Below are 19,375 nucleotides of genomic sequence, written 5' to 3'. Positions count from 1 at the left end.
TGGGTAATTCTAGATGTCCCTCCCCTGCTTCAAGACAGCTGCACGGGCAGGGCAGGACAGGCAGCCGTGCTAACGGGGGATGTGAGGAGGTCTGTAACCCCACCAGAGCTGCACAGAAACACATCCGCAGCAAAGGTGCAACGCCAGGCTCTGTGATCCTAACTGCCAGTCCATTAATGCAGACGCTGCACTGTCAGTTATACACTGTGATGTATTGTTAAGCAAATAAAAGAGATGGAAAAACGTATTTGTTGGCAGATGGAGAGAAATGAAGCTTGTATTAGCGGCTGCTCAGCAGACATTCATCGTGAATACTGACAGAACTGACTTCAATGCAATGTTCTGACACACAACCACCTCCTCCACCAAGTAAAAACATTAATAGCTGATCATAGCTGCTGTGCTGAATGACCTTCTGGGCTTCTTTTAACAGGGAAGGCAGCAGCATTTGTACACTGTATACGTTTCTAAAAGGGGAAGACCTTTTCTCAGGCACAGCTCTCTTATATGAAGGATAAGGGCAACATTTGTATTATCTCTAGAACTATTAGATACGTCTCCCTTTTGCTACTTGATGCTACACCATCTGACTCAATGGGGGTTGCATCAAAAATACACTTAGGAAGAACAAGCAAGAAGAAATTAAAAATGCCTTCAGGAAAAATATTTCCAAGAAAAACACCAAGGGTTCTTAAGCAAACTGTTAGAAGCTAATAATTGGCAGTTGCCAAATTTACATGTTCTCCAAAAGGCGGGGGCCTGAAGACATGAAAGACAGTGAATTATTAAAACCCGGCCTCTGGAGGAAGTGAGGTAGACAAGCAGCTACGTTGCTCATGAGAACTTGAAAGAGATAAAGGCACTGCAAAATTGTCTCACCCCAGCCAAAAGTTAAAGATATTTGAACTAAACAGAAACTACCAAAAGATATAAGAGAGATAATACTTAGCCTTTTGTTTTTAATCACTTACTTTAGCCGATTAACTATTATACCTGTTTTTGAAAGGCCTGCTGCAAGTCCACTTAATCTGTTACTGGTCAAACACTCCCAGCTGCAAGAAGCTGAAGACATTTCTTCTCCTCACCACTTCTTTCTCAACCCCCACACATCACCATGCCCTCATTTATGCCAGGACAATCATTCAAGGTGCTGCAGCGTGAACTACATCAGGGAAAGGATCTAATTCAAAGGCTCAGACATGAAGTTTCACAACAGCTTAACCAACATATATCTGGTTTGCTGGATTCAGTCCCACTCTCCCCTTCCCTTGCGACAACCCAGGCCCCTCCAGCCTCTCCTCACAGAGGTGCTAGCACCCTCCCAACCAAACAGTTCAGCAAGCTGAGCTAGCCAAATACACATCCTCCTAAAACAGCATCTGACTTCCACCTGGATCAGTGCCTTCAATCAACTGACCACACACGTGCAGCAGCATCCTCCTGATGCAAGATCAGGGTGGGAGGCAGAGTCCACAGTGGCCTAGATGGCTCACTTTGAGCCATACTTAAGCACTTTTCCTTTTTTGTTTCAAGCTGAATCAACCCCCGACACAGTCCCAGCACAGTCCCACATTCAGCTGCACTGGTAAAATTGTGAAGGTGCAGCCATACGGCAGAAGGGAGAAACAGAGGGAAGGAGAACTTGCAACGGGTGTCGCCATTTGAATGCTTTCTAGGATAAAATTTGGGCACAGAGGGTTTCTAAACTCATGCATTAGCCTCAGAAGAAAAGAAATCAAAAGACTGTATCAAGGGATGAATTTGAGATGGCCACCAAAATGTCCTGGAGCAAAGGCCAAGACACCCGTCTCACCTTTGAATAACCTGAGGTGGGCTGAAACACTTCAGATGTTGAAAGATCTGTTTCAAATGTACCAATGAAGCATATTACCCTTTTAAAGAAAATGGAGACTTACACCACTGAAGCACACATTTAAAATCTTTAGAGCCAAATAGAGATGTAAAGTGTGACCAAGAAATTCCCTTCACTTCCAAGTGTGAATCATCTCTCTCAAAAAAGGGCCAAAATCTTCACAGCAGAGAACACTTACACAATGTGTACTGCAGAGGACGATCATTTAAAAAGTGAAAACAACTGTCTTGTTAATGACATTCAAAAAATCTTCACCAGAGCCCCATTTCCACTGAACTGACTACTCTGACCTTGCCTGTAATTACAGAGCACTTTCTTTCCCTGAGGAACTCTCTGCAGCCTGCAAACATCCCTTGAGCCTGCAGCAGTTCTGTGTAGTTCCTAATTATCTCCAATATCTGCCCACAGGCTCTCTTAGCACTTTCTTATGAACATACGTTGAAGTTTTGCTATCCTCCCCCAAAATCCCAATACACCTTTGTATGTGACACTTGCATTGCAACCCTGAAAATAAATAATAAAAAAACAGGAGGGGGAGGTGACTGAAGGAAACAACAGGAGCCACCAGTTTTTAAAAACTCAGAAGAGCCCCATAAAGTAGATTTCTGTTGGACAACAAGACGTGTTTCAGTCAGAAATTTTTTAAACAGTGGGTTTCTACTTAACGTGGTGTGGAGCAGACCAAGTGCAGCACGTTGCAGCAGGGAGGGAGCTCCGGGTGATGCTGCGAGCTGAATCACAGGCGTGAGGCCGACCGTGGGTACCAGCTTCCCACCGCACAGCCCCTTGCTGCTCCACTTGAGCTGTGAAGCAAGGCACTTCCCACAGAGTGGGATGGATTTTTTTATTTTTTTTTAAATACAAGATCAGAGGAACAGTTCTCAAGGAGTTCTGATTTCTCAGTCTTTGGGTGGGGTAATCAAAAACTTTGTTCTAGTCTTGACTGTCCCTCAAATGTGCCATAACTGAACATTTCAGCCTGTGTTGGAGGACTTGCATCCATCTCACAACCACTGCTTGGTGGCCTAGATGCAGAGGACCTCCTTCAAGGTCCCTACCGTCACATAAGAGATCCAAAGTTAAGGAACAACTTCGTCTACTCCCCTTAACTGCCCCCTTCTGTTTCCATTCCACATTTTCTCCTCAGGGTTCTGGAAGCTTATGCAATTGGCTCTGGGTTAAAAGAATATCACATCATGAAGACAAACTCAAAGACTGGTTGCCTTGTAGCAAACTTGAGAAGTGAGTCTCTGAAGAGGCCTTTGTAAAAGCTGGGATCTTTAAATGAGTGCTTGCAACACAGCAAAGACTTGAGTACGGAAGTGAGTTGTCACGCTAGCAACGCTTGGAGGGCATCAGATTAGCTGTGCACATATGTGCCCAGGGAGGTGAATGATGGTTTTGAAGTGCTTTGTCTCCATTAATATGCCAAGTGTTGACTGGTCACCTCTACAAACGGAGGCGAGGAGGCCAGCAAGAAGCAGGCATCCTCTCTCTATGCACAGGAATACTCTCCCGGATATCTGCCAGAAAGGGAGATCCACACCTACGTAAATTGGCACAGCAGTCCTGTGTCAAAGTGTTTTTATAACTGTGAAGACCTTTACAGAGTGATTCTCTCTTCATCCTGGCCAAGTGCTCCTGTTAGACTTACGGAAGATTTAGGTACATGGCAGTATGCTACAGCTGCAAAGAGCTCTATCATTCAAAATGATATCAAATGTGTTACATTAGCACAGATGAAGATGATGTCCAGAAACTCTGGAAAAGCATATTTAAGGAATTAGTTATTTTTAAAAGAAATTCTAAAAAATTTCACTTAAATGCTGTCATTGTAAAAAAGAGACTATTTCAATTTTGTTTATAAAACTCTATTTTAGAATTAACTTAAAATTTAGTCAGGATGCCAATTCTTCCCATTCAGCTTTGTCAATCTGCAAATAAGCAAGCCTTTGACAGGTATAATTTTTAATATAAAATTTATTCATTCAAAGTTGTATTGATATATCCATTTCTTAACATGTTAGCATCCCAAGACATTCCAACTTCATATAATTCATAACTACAACCATCAGATAGTGCTTGCTTCTATTTATAATCTCAAAGTTATAGAAAATATTATTTGGAACAAACAGATTTCATCAAGAAAGAAATGTTGTAGATAGACTTTTTTTTTTTTTAAAGTAAAAGTAATATTCTCACTGCTTTATAACTAGTCCTTTAATTCATTTTCACTTGTTTTCCTTGGGAAGTTATATAAACACAGTAACTGCCAACTTCTTGGATCCAATTATTTCTCTTCTTCTACACAACACTCTCAATACTTTTCATTATCTTCACCTAATCTACGCTAGTGAGATTTTCTGGTGAAGCCCAGCTTCGGAATCTAGGAAGTGTAAAAATCAAAAGATTCATCATAGCAGCTAAATCTACAGCTTCCAGACATTTTTTTTTGCCCTTTTCTCTTTTTGAACATGATAATAAATTCCTTAGGATTCCATCACATTTACAAATTCTAGCCAAAAGTAGCAATTCAGAAAAGAAAAGGAATCTGAGGTTACTTCATAAATAATTTTGACTTGAAAACATTATATGTCAGATGGCTTTAAGATTTCTTTCTACGCCTAGAATTACTAGATACTTGTAGTTATTTTTCTATTTAGTAAATACTTGACAAAACGGCTCCACATCTGTATAAAAACATAATATTTACTATATTCAATTATATTTCTGTATGTCTATAATTAAAGGGTGAAAAGCAGAACACCCAGAGGGAATAAATAAACTAGTAACACACAATCCACCCTGACCGTTCCCACTACGAAACTCCACATCTGTAGCATAGGCTCCTTTTCTATGTTGAAAAGTCTGCTTGCAAACTGCTCAAGGAAAATGCTGCTGCTTTTTCTGGTAAGCAGCTTGGCAAAGTAACATCTTAATCTCACAGTGTCAGTGGTCCCCTTGAGCTCACAAAGTCTATTAAAACAAATTACATGAAAACATCTTCAGGAGTTCAATTCTACGGCTTAAGAGGATCAGTATATTCAAGCTTCTTCTGAGATTGAGGGAACATAAGATGGTATACTACTTCAGTATCTAATGCTGTTATGACACCATAATACTTTCTCCATTAACTATGTATTATCCACAGACCATAGAATAATAGGAGGCTAGTTGGAAAAAAACTACGTGCTTTTTTTTATCTTTACTAAGTAGACTGCAACGAAGTCTATACCACAGCACTTATTTGAAACAGCCATTACATATGATCTCCTGTAGACAGATGCACAAAACAAAAAGGGCAGACAAAAATATGCAATACAGTATTTCATAAAGCTGACGCACAGGTTCTGAAATCAGATACCCCAAAATGACATTTCGGGGAACTTCTACCCCAACAACAAAAATGCCATTGTTTTCCACTTACTGTTCTATGGAATTACAGCATGAAACAAGGCTGATGAACAGAAATTACCGTGTCAGAATACAAAAGTTATATTCCTAAAAGAATTAAAAATAAATAAGTATGGGAAAAAATCTAGTTACTTGGTGGTTCTAAAACCTCAAATAATATTTGATACAGGTGATGACTTCATTGATTAAAACCACAAAAAATATAAAAAGAGAAAACTGTTATACTTTGCACAGAATCAAAAATCATTTGTTTGCCTGAAATCAGCCTACCTTTCTAAAGCAATGTAATAAAAAGATGTTACACTTAAATACCCTGTCTTGCCTATAGCCATAGACCATCGCAGCAACAATGGTACTACCGCCACTGCAATTTCCCCATGCATCCATACTGCAATGCGTTTCTCTGGTACAGGGATACGTTTGTGTGGCTGGCCAAAGTAGAACATGGAAAGACTACTAGGAGCATCTGAGAGAAGAAGGAAGAGTAACCAACTCAGCGTTCCCTGAATGAGCCTTTCAGTGCATTAACTGCAAAATCGTAGAAGAATATAAGGAAACAGCATATTCCAAAAATACGAGCTATACCTTTATTAACAAACGTGAATAGCAAAAGGATAAGTGTTCCGCTATGTTTTTCAACATTTTTTTTAAAGCAAATCCCTAAAGGTAATTATCATATAGGAACAAATAATTTTACAAATTAATACACCTGACAGATTCATAGTTTGTAAGTTATATCTTCCACATATTCCCCACATTGTAACTATGACAGTAATCCACCCAAAATATATCACAAAGAATAGCAGAAAACAATGTAATGATGGATAACCGCAAAAAAAAAAAAGACAACTATTCTAATCTTCCCTGTCCATCCACAACGTCCTTAAGGAAATAAAACCCAAAGGATCCCAACACATATACAATATTAAAGGGGCCAGCTTCACACAAACTATTTCTCTTTCTCTTGCTCTGAAGAATGATCAAAGTGTAGAACGAGGATTAAACTCTCTTTGGAAACAGGAAAGAAATTTTGGAGAGATATTCCACTCTTGGTTTTTCAGGACAGCTTTGAGTGGTCCACAATGCCTATCTGGTCCATTTGAGTCTCTTGCATATAAAATATTTTTATTATTTCTACTGAATATGTATTTCTAATGTAAGAAACAGCATTAACAACATTTGTGGATTTTTTTTTTAAAAGGGAAAATACCATTAAAATGATAACATCATATCCAGTCCATCAGATTTCTTTGCAGTTGATATTAGCAACTGAAGCCTTGTAACTGATGGAAGCAAAAAACAAACAAACAAACAAACAAACAAAAAAAAAACCACATGTCCTCTGTTGATTAAAGTTTGAGAAACTAAAGCTCACATCTGGAAAATGCTACTGCATACGTTAAAATTGATATTTCCATGACTCTTATCACACCCACTGACGTGGGTTTTTATAAAAGTAACGCACAAGCTTTAGTTTCCACTTCTGTGCATAGAGATTTTCATTTCAGATGAAGTCCGTCTTACAGAGAGCAATAGGAACAGTAAAATGAAGGTAGGCATCACTAGATTACAGACCAACGTGCTGGAGCAACGCTGAGCTGCAGGGATCTGATTACAAGCAGCATCCCCTGCTAGGCAGCCAGCCTCCCACGGGGACAGGGAGCACATACATTGGGATGCTCTACACTAAAGCAGCGTTTGTTTCCTACACAAAGCCTTACAGATGTCACAGGATTACTGCTGCTCAGTGCTTCCACATTTAAATTTATCAGCATTTTTAAGCAGAGTGCAGCACGGCACCTACAGTTTCATAACATTCCCCTCATACAACGTGTTCTGTGACTCTTGGATCTGCTGCTCTCCTTGCAAGAGCCAAAAGGCAAGTACAAAGAACAGCTCTGGGTGGATAGCAGTAATGAAAGATATTCGCTTCTCAGAACTGTGCCCAAATTGGCCATAGCTCTAGCAGACTTAAAGCAAACTCAAGTCTATCTTCTGTAAGCCCTCATGCAGTTGCAAATAAGATCAGGATACACACAGGTCAGCTCTGTTCAACATTTGTTGGTTTATTTGCTCTGAAGCAGAGCTAGAAATAACTGAAGCCTTATCAATTTTCAAAGCAAGCTTCTATAATTACATTGGTATGCCCTATGGAAACACTACTGGGTTTCTCATAGCAACCCTCAATGATTCAAGCAGCTAGCCCTGCTCTTCCCACAGCATTATTAATACTAGGAGCGCTTCACCCTTTTCCAGCAGCAGCAGAACAACTTTCTTTAAAAAAAATATTTCTCTGTCTCTATGTCAGGGCACTAGACATTTGCTCTGAGAGCAAATGAGGCCTTACTATTATCTTTAATTACGATTTATCACAGCACTTCACAACAAAGTGACAGAATGATGGCTTTTTAATTCTTAGTTTATTTTATTGCAGCACTCAAACAGCTCACTTTTTCACATTCTCCCATTATTTTTAAATAAAATGTTCTCCTAAATACACACAAAGTTCTGTAACATTTTCAGAACTATTTCATTTAAATTTGGCAGTGACATCTATTAATATTTCCTATCTTTTGGAATCCACCAGTTTACAGATGTTGAAGTTCCTCCTCCTTAAGTGACTACACAGCTGACATGGGACAGCAGAATTGCTGTTATCTATGGTAACTCAATATCTTCGTAATATCTCTTAAGGAATATTTCTTTACAGCAAAATAGCAGCACATTCAGCATACAGCAAGGCGGAATTGCTTCTATAAGCCCTTTCTCAGTACTTACAATGTCTTGAATGAACACGTTACAAAATCTTTTTAGCAATCTTGTAAGGTACTCAAGCATGATTCCTGTTGTAGCAGATGAAGGAACTAAAGGCACAGTCCTACCAGGAAAGCAAACTGTTCAAAGCAGCCAATGTCACAAAGATTTCTTAACTTCCAACACTCCCATGATCTATTCCAATCTGTTTTCCCAGATTTGGTTGCTCCTCATCCCTCTGCTTACTGCCTGTCTGACTCCTCCTTGGGCAGACTCAGCACCTTAAAACAACAGAAAATAAATATCTGAAAATAAAGTGAGGAGAATTAACTGAGCTAAGGGAGCTGAATCAACTCACTGAAGGGGCAGTTGAGCATCGGAGCTGCATCAGGCAGGACCCACGGGACTTGGATGCGGGGAGACCTTTCAGAAACAGCACGATACTAGATCAGTTCAGCTGGACAGTGGACCTTCTCCAAGGGATGGAGATAGAGCATCTTCCTTAACACTGAAGTAGAAGACAGCATCAAAATAAGCAGCAAGAGTTTACTGTTACCGGCATCCAGCCTGTGCTATGACCCTGTCACTCAGTCAGAACAGTTTATCAGATGTTTTCCTGTTTCCATCTAGCTTTGAAACTTACCTGTTTTAGATTCACAGGAAAAGCCATAACCAACATTCTGCTTTTTGTTCTCCTGTTTAAAAATATCCATCAACATTTGGTGAAACACATTGTGTGCCAAAACGCTTCTCCTGCGGTTCACACTCAGGCCAGGTTAATTCAAAACGATTTACCATATCCACGTGTGGCTATTATTTCAATCATCAAGCAAGGAAACTTGATTTAAATATATAATTTTGATCCTGCATTTCTGCTCCTCTCTTTTCTGATGGAAAGCCTATTGCTAGATAGCAACCTTAAACGGATGCTGATTTGCAAATAAGCATAGCTTACACCCCACATTTGAGACTTCTTTTTGCTAACTGGAATGCCATTATGCATACCCATTTAAGTAATTACATAATTTAAACACATTTATTCAGGTTGATAATTTTCACATTTGATGTTAATCAACAGTAAATGTTCCTTCCCATTTTCTGGGCCAGATGTTCTCTGAACTGCCATGTGGGTACCACTGACATACACCGTAGGCACACCCCTACCACTGGAAGCACACACAGAAACTCATGAGCATTACAAGACCCAGTCTAGAAGAAGAAATTACCACTGCCGACCATCAAATCAAGTCTCACCATGGATGCTGGTGGTAGGAAAAAAAAGTTGCAGTATTGTAAAGGATTACAGTGGAGGATCATTTTGCAAACTCGCAAGTGTCAGGTTGGTTTCAAAGGACAATACAATTCCATTTACACAAATCCTAATTTTTATGAGATTTAGACAATGTTACTTATAAACTAAAACTACATAGACATTTTGGATGCATATACCTTTGTTATGTTTTGCATTAAAAACTGAATTAAGTTTGGTTTTGTTTTGTCTTGTAACAACAGAAGCACTATCTTTAGCTAGTAGATGGAGGTGACTGTTTCTGGACACCACATCCCTAACAGAACTACTAGATCTCAACATCACATTTCATTTTTGCTACACTTTTAAAACAAGCCTTTTCACACTTTCTCATTTTGAAGAAAAAAATTCACAAAAACTACACTGAAATAAACACACAATTTTCTGTCTGTGCCTACTGAAGAAAATCTGTTGCAAGCTGATATGCCCCTTCAGCAACCTGAATCCAAATATTTACCCCATGATTCCCCTCATTTTGGTGATCTGATATACTTTAAAAATTCAACAAAAAATAGTCAAGCAATACGTAGACGTCATACTTCTTAGCAAAGCTATTTTAATTAAATTTAATGACTTATGCTAAAGGCTAAATTTACTGCAAAACTTAGATATAAATTAACACTTAGAATACATGTATTTCTGTATCCCTTCTTAGCTGCTCTGCAAATGCCCTCTAACATATCCTAAAGAAAAATAAAATGAAAGAAGTTTGGACTACAAAAAACTCCTCTTCCATTTAGGACATATAACTGCTTTGCCACCACAACACAAATAGGTTCTCAATCTCAGTTTAAAAGCTGGCAACAAAGATAAGGCTGAGCTAAAAAGCCAAACTCTGAAGTGAACTGTACGAGACACAGGCACAAATTCTCTCCTAATGAATCAGCAGTGGAGTGGTGATAGTCTCCACCAGGTACAGCAGGAAAAGAAATATCAGACTGTCACAGCCAGACTTCAGCACAATTTGTCTGCTAAAGGGCTTTAGACAGATTAGTGTGTTTTTTTTGTTTGGGTTTTGATTAGTTTTGTTTGTTTGTTTTTTCTGTTTAAACCAGGAAGGGAGAAATTCTTCACATCTCAAACCTCAGCATATGCACAGTTTCACATGGATGAACATGGCATCAACATCACTTTTGTCAGACACTTAACAAAGAGGCCAAGCAGAAATTGGTATTTCCACCTTCTCCCCCACCCCAAATCAAAGCAATCTACTTGCACAAACACAAGAAGAAAAAATTTAATTATTTGTCGAGCTCTGCAGTGTCATGTGGCAGCAGTAAGGCCAATCTTTAGAAGCTGGCTCCAACCTGAGCAGTGACTAATCTGCTCCCTTCCCGCAGAGATCAGGTCACAGCATCACCCATCAGGCAGCGCCCGATGAGCCAGAGGGAATCCCTCAGAGGACAGCAGAGGCACAAGGAGCAAGTTTCCTTCTGGGGCAATAAATTAAGGCCATACAGGGAGCAAGCAGGTGCCTGTTGTAGAAGAGTAGGATAAAAAGATGAACACATGGGATTTATGCCATCTTGTTTTGAAGCCATGGTGCTGAAGCTCTGAATCAGACTTCAGGCATGGTATCAGTTTCCTGGGCTGAGTAAACATGCCAAGAGCACATACTACACTGTCATCTGCCACCTAATATAAGGGATGATGCATTAGCTTCCTAGGGATACGGGTGGGGAAAAAATCTGTGCCCTTCATTCTAGCAACAACATTTAGAAGACGCTCTTACACTCAAAGAAGTAAAAACAATCAAAATTATTGAAGCAATTTTTATGAGCGTGCCAATGAAATGTTAAATCACCTGACATGAGGAATGACATGTTCATAAAATCCAGCAAGATAATCCTGTCTTGATAAATGAGACACTTTACATTCATATAGGGAGATGGCAGTATGTTATTAGGGAAAAAAAAAAAGCAAAACAGAGATAAAATACTGATGAAACAATTAAGATGGCAGTGATTCCTTCCATGTTATTTAAATAAAGACCCAACTGATAGAAGTATACAATGTGTTTGCTTTAAAAAATGAACACAAATTTCAAACACCTGAAAGGAAACTTATCCTCGTGCTAGATTCTTTCCAGGCACTTTCCAGAATCACTACAATTCTATGATTTTTGGCTATCGCTGTAATCATATACCACAGCTGGGGCCAGGGGAACAGGACAGAACCAAAAAATACCTCTTCTCAAACAGTATGCCCGTTCCAGCTCCAAAACTCCATATAATGAATATCTTAATTTAATTTTAATTTTTGTACAACACATACATGCACCAAAAACCAGCAGTGGAAAGTACGAAATTACCTTTACAGCTGATCAAGGCATAGGTTCAGCAAAACATCTTCCCGCATGCTCAAGGTCCAAACACGCTTGGATACTGATGATTTTGCTCATAACCACAAAGAACCACAATGTTTGTCTGAAGGATGCTCTGACTACCATATACTATACAAAATGAACTTCCATAATACTGAGGATCTAACAAGCCACTTGTAATAAACTTTCCTTTTCTGGCTGATAAGGAAGGCTGCTATACTGCAGCAATTTCAGGCTTTCCTCTGGCATCACGTTAAAGAGGCAACTGTCCCAAGGCAGACTTAAACTTATCACCAGCATGAGAGAATGTCTTGTTGATAATTAGACTCATCACCAAGGACTTCAAAATTTAGAGGACAAAATCAAACAGACTAAACAAATTACTCTAAGAAAATTTAAGCCTTTTCTTACTTTGTTTGTAAATATCAGAAAAAATATGCAGAAGATATTCCACGTGAATGGATGCTCGGGCAAACAGCTCTCCAAGTTTGAAGTATCATAACGTTTCCTAAGCCTCTGATCCTCCAAACAACACAGAGTGGGGGATATCTGCATATTAAGTGTGAAAACCTCAATACGAGAAGAGATATCAGGATTTTCAGAGCAGCAGATTATATATATATATATATATATATATAGTCAAAACACTACTCAGACAAAAACATACTCAGACTAAGTCAACAGTAGAGTTCTGGGCCTGAAATTTTCCAAAACACTGAACAAAAGGTCCTTGGCTGTCAGTTCACAGCAAGCGTGCTGCAAAGTGCACTAGATATCTTACTGTTGCCCAATAAGCTGTGCGCTTCTCAGAGTTGTATTTGGTATGGAAACCAGCATCTCCCACGGGTTTTTATTACTCCTCCCTGTTAGCACTTATCCATACTTTAGAATGGACAGCTTTGAAACATCCCACAAGAAAAGCTTGAAAGAGAAGACTGAAGTGCTACAGTACAGGCCACCTAACAAACATCAGAGTACAGACAGCAAAAGCCTTCACCAGTACCACTCTGAGGAACAATGCACAGTATCAATAGCACAGCCACGGGAGCTTGTCCTGAAAGAAAATCTCAAAAATGCAGAGGGACAAGGCGAGAAACATGACAGGGGTATCATCTTTTGACAAACTCAAGCCCCTGAGAGAACCCTGAATTCACACAGCTATTCAAAGAAGGCAAGTAAACCTCTGAAGAGTGAGAGAGTAAGTCTCCCAAAAAACAGAAGGGAAAAAAAAGAGGTAAACAAGACACCTTACAAAGACAGCAGGCAAGCAGCTCAAGGCAAGACACCCAGGAAGCCTCGCACCACAATCTGAAAAACCTAGCAAGGAAAATTACCGTGAGAGAACTCAATTTAGTTTCTCCCATTTCTACACAAACATCTGCAGTGAAACACTGATAAGTCTCAAAACGAGAGGCAAGGACCTCCTTGCCTTCTCTTACTCCTCTCCACGACTTAGGAAATTTTGTCTTTGCCTTGTTGCCTTCAAGTACAATTCTCCTTTTTGCAAGGTCTCTACCTGTAACTGAATGAAGGAAAACACAAACATATCAAAAGAACAAACATATCAAACCTAATAATATGTGACTACATGACAGAACAAGCATCACACCCGGATCATGAATTTAAGTCTAATGACAATAGAAAATCCCATAATTACTCTCTTAGAAGGGAGGAAAGGCAGGTTGGGGATGCAAAAAACACAACACTGCTTCCACTAACACCCAACTCCTTCACATAAATGCAGACAGTCCCATTTAGAAGCTTAGGCTACATAACCTTAATGCTTAATTCTGGCCTTAACCTATCTATGATAAAGATAAAATGTATTTCACGTATCATACACAGTACTATTCAAACATAAATCTGAGGCATAATAGCTGAGTAAATATTAAAGAAAATTGCTACAGGAATTAAAGAGTCTGTCCTCCAGAAACAATGCTAAGCAGGTACAATGAGATTTTTCAAGCAAAGAGCACCCCTGCTTTATTCGTTCTGTTTCAGCAAACACAGACATCACACAAGAATGGTGAAAAATGAAAACACTCCTTACCCAAAAACCTGTGGCCAAAAGGCATCTCTATGGATAAAAAGAAGTTGAATAGTCAACAACCGTGTTTCCTACTACACAGGAGAGAGAAACGCACTAAGCTGCCCAATCAGCCCTTCTGTCACAAGCACACCCTTGCCAAGGAGGGATCATACAGGCTCATCACTGCTGCCACCCAGGGCTCACAACACACTGCATTTAATTTAGAGACAGTCCTTGATTCGCTATCTGCTACAAACAGGTGGAGGAGTATTTCAACTACAGTAGTGCTTTAGCAGAGATGTCTGGTTATGCCTCACACTGGATGCGTTTTTTGGCCAGTCTTTTCCAAATAATCATTACTTCACAGCATCATCGCTCTGTCTGATGGTTTACAGAGAGTAAGAGACGTCGTGCAAGCTCACAATCCCAAGAATCACCAAGAAAGAAAGGAAATAAGGAGTTGCATAACGGTATTTATAGCTCACCCTCTCATATTTTTTCCACCTTTTTTTAACCTTTACCCAGCCTATTCATCCTCAGCTGAGTCAATGTTCAACTTGTGTCCAACTATGTGGTGGTTTCTTTTAACATGACCCTGAACATTACATCTTTTATCCAGTGTCCTGAAAGTGCTATGCTAGCCTCAGCGATCCTAGGAGAAGTAAGAAACCAACATTATTCTAATAGCATACAGCTGAGTAAAAGACAATTAAGCACCTCAAGGCAATACAGCAGCTCATGACAGAACTGGGAGAAAAGCAGTCCCAGGCTGCCGCTGTAACCACCAACAATGGACAACAGAAAATAAAACCCAAATGTAACTGGCAACTTCAACTAACACAGGTTCATTAAAAAAAAAAAAAAAAAGAAAAAAGAAAAAACACTTCATCAGAATGCTGTTCTACACGGGATTGCAGTTGCTTTCTAATACATTAGATTTATGTGGCAGCAACCTCTTGCAGCCTGCCTTTGGCTTCCCAGTCACAAGACTGCTCCATAAACAGCAGGCAAGCAGAGGCAGCGCCTCGGACATAGCCCAGGAATGACTGGAATACCTGAGGTTATCTGGCAGATAAGCGGGGCTTCCCCTACACAAACGGCTCTGAAATCTGACTCAGAGGACTCACACACTTACCTATTAGGAAGGCCTGGGTAAGACCCAAAAGTCATTAGGATGTCTCAAACGAAGGTAAAACTCACCATCGTTAAAATTAAGTGAAAATAGGACAGGACCCTTCTCTAAAAATAGATCTCGCTCTGCAGCCAAGTCTGTGTGCATGCAATTGTTATTTATTTCTAAGCTGGGACAACTTTCCAGCTAGATCCTTAGATCAGCTAACATAATGAGGTGTTCTGAAACAAAATGAGATTTCTTTCCCGACTGCATTTGCTATAAAGATGTAGAAGAAACAAGGAAGCAATTATAAAACATATTCTCTCCTAGCATAACACAAAACTGTAAATTTCAATGGAAGGAAACCATGAAATGGGGTCAGAACTCTTAACCAGAAAGATGGGAAGAAATTGTCCTAATCAGTGAAGAAAAAAAAAAAAAAAAAAAAAAAAAACACCACAAAACACAAGAACAAGCTCACACGCACATAGCCTAAGGACACAAGCTCAGAAGTCACATACTGTTTAGTACATTCTCTGGTGCTTTCCCAATTCCACCTGCATCTTCACAGGTCTAATTTTATCAAGCGTTACCACCCTATGTATGGAAAAATGCAGTCAACAATGTAATTTGGGGTAATCAAAAGGGAGACAGAACTGAACATTATCAGCACTTAAAGATCTTTCATTGAATGCTTTCACACTAGTCCTGCCAGCAAAAAAAGGCAGTAAAGCAAGCCTCTTAAAAAATATTCCAGGGGAGAATTCCAAGAGCTTGCGTAAGCGTTAGGCTCAGAAAGCAATGAAATCTTCGTCTACATACCCAACAAATCACAGCAGAAGTAAACACCAGTGAAAACAGACAGTTCCACATCAGTTCGGACACTCAGTCATCAGGTGATATTTGTCAAAACTGTGACAATGCAGCTGGAGGCAAATCAGTACAACCCAAATCCTCACGACGCATCTGTTCCATTACATCTTTCCTTTCTAAAACCTTACGAGTAAAAGATCTTCTCCTGGAGACTCATTCTAACAAGCAGGTTATCACTTCCCACGCAAAGGTCCCGTGGTTGTTTTAGGAGTGCTCATTCTCTGCCCAACATGAAGAAAACAGGCTGTTTCCATCAATGAAGACTCTCGTTTTTCACTCTCATCCTTGGACAAGAAGGAAGAACACATTCAAATGCAAACCAGAGAACAAAGCTTTCCCAGTATTTCTAGAGCTTCAATAAGCAACACTATTTTAAAACCAGCAAGAGCTCGTTCCGTCGCTGCAACACTAGACAATCAAATCACAAATACTTTTTCTCCAAACCAAGTAGAAGTTTCCTCACACCAGAAGCATTTACACCACATTCCAAAGGGGAAAAGGGATGAGTGAATTAAGTCAAGTGTTCAACCTCCCAATGACAGCGACTAAAGACTCTTGCATCCTGTGAAAACAGGGCACTATCTTTTACGAAATCTTGAAGCATTACTGGTCACTTTTAGCCCAGAACAACCACTGTGCTGGCCATCTGCTCTGTATATTACTAACTACAATTGCAAAACTCCCCAACACGGCATTGAAAGCAAAACTATGATGAGACTTCCCAATATAATCTTCTCATTCACCTCCAGTGCTGTAACACTGTTCTTACGTCAGTGGTCTCTCAGTTCTCCCCTCTGAAGAAAGAACAATTTCCAAGCCAGTTTCTTTATTAATAAAAAAGAAGTGCTTGATCTTCTGGAAATGTAAGAGGGGAGCTAATATTGTACAGGCACTAGTACTGAACTCAAGGCATACGTTTTTAGACAGTGTACTTTCCTCGATCTTACCACAGTGAAGACTTCCAAACCCCCAAATTCTCTTTGCAACCCTGGGAACAATGTATATTGGATTTAATATATGTTCCACAGAGGTATTCTACTGCTATAAAGAAAGCAAGAATAGCTCCTCAGCAGGTTGGCAAAATCTGGAAGGAATCCACCTCTGAGAGGTCTGTAACTCAGAGGAAGATGACTTAATCACTTAATCCTATGATTTGTGTTTGCTTTTAATAGAGCCCTGTTGCTGCACAGATTTTTTTTTGGTTCACAGAAACAGACTATTCTTGCTCGAGGTGGCCTATTATCATAATAGGGCTTGCTATAGGTATCTTTAGAAGAACCACATCTCTTCTCCCATTTTTATCTGCACTTTGGAAAAGCTGCAAACGGTTCCAAATCTCATACTAGTAACATAAGCTTGTTCAATTTTATCCCTTGATCATTCATCCAAGACAGCAGATTTTCACTGCATAGCTTCCCATGTCTTTATAAGATTCAAATGCATTTATTTAAATCTCTCTCCTAGAATTCACCTACCTTTATTGCTTCATCTAATTAATTTTGCAAAGAGTTCCCAGACAATAGGAGCCATTTTCTATTCCGACACATTAAAAAATAAGAACACAGTGCCTTAAGGATCTCTGCCTTAAGGCATCAGTGAAAAGATCCTTCAAGATCTACTAACAAACACCAACAATGAAGAGGAGGAAGGAAAAATCCAAGCCAGGGATAAGTTCACATCAAACAGGGAAGGTGCTAGGAAGTCTCCAGAGCAATCTAAGCCTGGAACAAACAAATCAAATCCAAACAGCGATTTACATCATTCTTCCTTTACAAATGAAGTAAAAATTCAAGTAATGACTACTAGGAAAGAGCCATTTCATTACACACTGTTCTGTTTCCAAATTATTCAGGAATGCCTTATTTTGGGAGGATGACTGAGGATAAAAGAAAAATATGCATAAATTCACAAATATTAAAAGCTAAATGATTAAGTACCAAATCAGAGACCCCTAACCTATATCCTGCTAGAAGCTGGTGATACTTCCTTCAGATACCCAGCTACCTGCATGCCCCAGGATACTTTTCCCTAGGCATCTGCCATCCTCCACTGTCAAAAACCAAGGCACTGATGTAGAAAACACCTTTGGTCTGAGCTCATATGCTGTTCTTTGGTCTGTATTTCTATGCACGGGAGAAAGGAAGGTAAAATATCTAAAGCTGCTTCAACACCTACACTGTTCAATTCCCTCATTTCCAAACACTATGTAGGGCACTTGTATGGCAGCCAAGATATTTATACAGCAGCAGTTCTTAATATACTTACATCACTCATGAGAGCAGGGGAAGACACCACAAATATATAACTCTTCCTCCTTCTCCCTTAGCTGAAATCACTCCCCCTTTCAAGTTTTACTTAACACCTAAAATAGCTTTCTGAGTAACGTTTCTGATATTTTTATACAATGTTAACTATTATCCACAGCCTATCTTGTCTGCAACAGCGGGTTCGTGTTAGTCAACCTCCCTTTCATGTATTTTAGCCAGATATTAGACAGGTAGATCTTTGGGGTTGTGTTTTGGTTTTCAGTTATTTATAAATGTAAGGATTTCCTAGAGGTCACTCCACCATGCCACTGAGACAGGGAGACCTGTTCTTTATTGAGGACAGGCAGTGGGAACATTACAAGTGAAATTTAGGTGCCCGGCAGCTCAGGGCTCCCACTGTGCAGACACCCCCCAACACAAACATGAGCACGTGTAACCCCTCATGCTGCCCCCTCCCAATTTAAGCACCCTGTCAGCTGAGGTCTTTTTCCAACTAAGAGCCTCCTGCAGACTGTGACCCACCGCAACCACAGTGGGCAACCAACCTCTGCTTTTCGCAATGACTTTATTCCTGCTTATCTTCCCACGCACTTCTTCGACAGTATTTTTAGTATACATTCAAAACACCTCTTTTGTTTCATGCTGTATCCAGCACTCATTAGTCCTTCCTACAGTTTTCATCTGCTTAAATGGTGCCAAGTAACACCAGGAAAGTATTTGCAGTAATTTTCTTCAAATGGCTAGGTGAATAGATGTGTTTGGCCTTCCTCTAAATTTTACTTTGCAATCATTATTCAAACTAATGAATGAGACATTTGAAGATTTTATTTAGAAGTCAGTTTAGGTGTCAAGATATTTGCTTTGGCAAATATTTAATGAGAAGAATGTCTTCAAAGGAGAGGAATCTATTCCATCACATGTACAAAGCAAAAAAGACAAACGACAGGACAGACTGACAGTAGTACTGAGAAGCGCTAAATCTCTTATATTCTAGTAGGAAAGTTAATCTTCAAATGCATCTTTTGCAAAAAGTGTTCTGCACTAGACAAGGACATTGGGGAGGATTTGAACCCAGGAAACTAGGAGAGCATATGACTCCCAGCAGGATCTGCTAGCTCTGAAACTGTGCGGGAGGCAACATTCACAAACGAACCAGGACCCCCATGCCATGCAAGCAGCTCGGATTTCCAGTGGGAAGTTCTCCAGACCAGCTCTGATGTACTATAGCTATATGTAGGATTTGATGAGCAGCTGAGGAGCACTAAGGGCTTTTGTAGGTATAAGCACAAAGTGAAAACTATTACTATAGACCATTTAAAAGATATTAAACTTTTAAGTACTGCGAAATGGTGTAAACAAAGGCATTAGTTAAAAATAACACAGAAATAACCGATCAAGTATACAAGCAAGGATGAAAAT

General features: G+C 39.7%; 1 protein-coding gene across 5 annotated transcripts in view; it reads right to left on the bottom strand.

Annotated features, from left to right (window-relative positions):
• Nucleotides 1-19,375, bottom strand: part of TULP4 (TUB like protein 4) — a 154,233-nt gene that overhangs the window by 131,943 nt on the left and 2,915 nt on the right. Inside the window, exon 1 of one of the 5 annotated variants that reach the window (XM_084515783.1) lies at nucleotides 15,639-15,973. The exons of the other annotated variants lie outside the window; for them this stretch is intronic. The gene's annotated coding sequence lies outside the window, so the exon portion shown is untranslated. Of the gene's footprint in view, nucleotides 1-15,638; nucleotides 15,974-19,375 lie in introns of those variants that run through there. 5 annotated transcript variants of the gene reach the window in all.

The sequence above is a fragment of the Aythya ferina genome (assembly GCF_964211825.1).
Source record: "Aythya ferina genome assembly, chromosome: 3".
NCBI classification, from domain to species: domain Eukaryota; kingdom Metazoa; phylum Chordata; class Aves; order Anseriformes; family Anatidae; genus Aythya; species Aythya ferina.
The sequence above is the reverse complement of the archived record's forward strand: the minus strand, read 5'-3'. Positions and strand labels throughout refer to the sequence as shown.